The sequence below is a fragment of the Bison bison genome, unplaced genomic scaffold (genome assembly GCF_000754665.1).
Source record: "Bison bison bison isolate TAMUID 2011002044 unplaced genomic scaffold, Bison_UMD1.0 scf7180017864034, whole genome shotgun sequence".
Taxonomy (NCBI): domain Eukaryota; kingdom Metazoa; phylum Chordata; class Mammalia; order Artiodactyla; family Bovidae; genus Bison; species Bison bison.
This window is the reverse complement of record NW_011494606.1, coordinates 8,662,227-8,663,783: the sequence shown is the minus strand read 5'-3', so window position 1 is coordinate 8,663,783 and position 1,557 is coordinate 8,662,227. Positions and strand designations below refer to the sequence as shown.

Here is a 1,557-nt window from a genome sequence, read left to right as displayed (position 1 = left end):
TCGTCCCCCTTCCTCCCTCCCTCGCCCCCCAACTCCCTCCCAGCATCAGAGTCTTTCCAATGAGTCAACTCTTCGCATGAGGTGGCCAAAGTACTGGAGTTTCAGCTTCAGCATCACTCCTTCCAAAGAACACCCAGGACTGATCTCCTTTAGAATGGACTGGTTGGATCTTGCAGTCCAAGGGACTCTCAAGAGTCTTCTCCAACACCACAGTTCAAAAGCTTATTAGTTCCTCTTCACTTTCTGCCATAAGGGTAGTATCATAAATTACTTTTCAGAAAAGGTTTTAGTCAATTTATAGTTCCACCAGCAGTATATTATGTGTCTCTTGTCTCACCGTGACCTCACTAACCCTAGTTAGTCTTGTTTTTAATTTTTGCTTAGTAATTTTTCTAAATGGTTTGTCATCCTACCATCTAAAAACAATCAGAAGGTTGTGTGTTCATGTCACGTTGGGGTCAGAGTGGCTTTTTTTAGAGGCTTCCCTGGTGGCTCAGATGGTAAAGCGCCTGTCTGCAATGCAGGAGACCCAGGTTTGATCCCTGGCTTGGGAAGATCCCCTGGAGAAGGAAATGGCAGCCCACTCCAGTGTTCTTGCCTGGAGAATCCCATGGACAGAGGAGCCTGGTGGGCTACAGTCTGTGGGGTTGCAAAGAGTCAGACACAACAGAGCAACTCCACTTTTCATCTAAAGACAGCTGTTCCTCCCCTCTTCTCTACCAATTTATTTTTAACTGGGTTCTTTGTTTTTTACTTGTTATTTTATATTGGAGTATAGGTGCTTTACAAAGTTGTGTTACTCTCAGATGTACAGCAGAGTGATTCAGTTGTACATAATACATATATCTGTTCTTTCTCAGATGCTTTTTATAACTGGGTTCTTTCTTCACAGGAGAAAACATAGGTTCTCCCTCTAACCTGCTCCATGGCCTCCCATTCAAATAAAGCATAGTGCCTACCCTTAATAAGCCTTATTCCCTTCTCCTATCACTTACACAGATTTCTGAAAAGAGAGTATTTACACATGTTTCTATATCTCTGTCCTCCTTAAAAACATGTATGGAAGTGGAATTTTATTCACTCTTTCAGGAAATATTTTAGATTACCTAGTTCATGCCAGGCAGCGTGCTAGTGAAGAGCAAGCAAGCAGAGATACTGTGCATTCTTTGCCCTCACGGAACATTCAGAGTGGGAAGCAGGTGATATAAAATAAAATACGAGTGTGATAAGAGGTAAGAGCCAATCTGATCACACAGACCACAGCCTTGTCTAACTCAGTGAAACTAAGCCATGCTGTGTAGGGCCACCCAAGATGGGAGGGTCATGGTGGAGAGGTCTCACAGATTGTGGTCCACTGAAGAAGGGAATGGCAGACCACTTCAGTATTCTTGCCTTGAGAACCCCATGAACAGTATGAAAAGGCAAAATGATAGGATCCTGAAAGGGGAACTCCCCAGGTTGGTAGGTACCCAACATGCTACTGGAGATCAGTGGAGAAATAACTCCAGAAAGAATGAAGGGATGGAGCCAAAACAAAAACAATACCCAGTTGTGGAC

General features: G+C 43.7%; 1 protein-coding gene and 1 non-coding gene across 2 annotated transcripts in view; both read left to right on the top strand.

The window, feature by feature from the left end:
- Window positions 1–1,557, top strand: part of JMY (junction mediating and regulatory protein, p53 cofactor) — a 77,853-nt gene that overhangs the window by 37,008 nt on the left and 39,288 nt on the right. The window lies entirely within an intron of this gene.
- TRNAC-GCA lies at window positions 483–554 on the top strand. Its single transcript has one exon. It is a non-coding gene; the product is annotated as a tRNA-Cys (tRNA).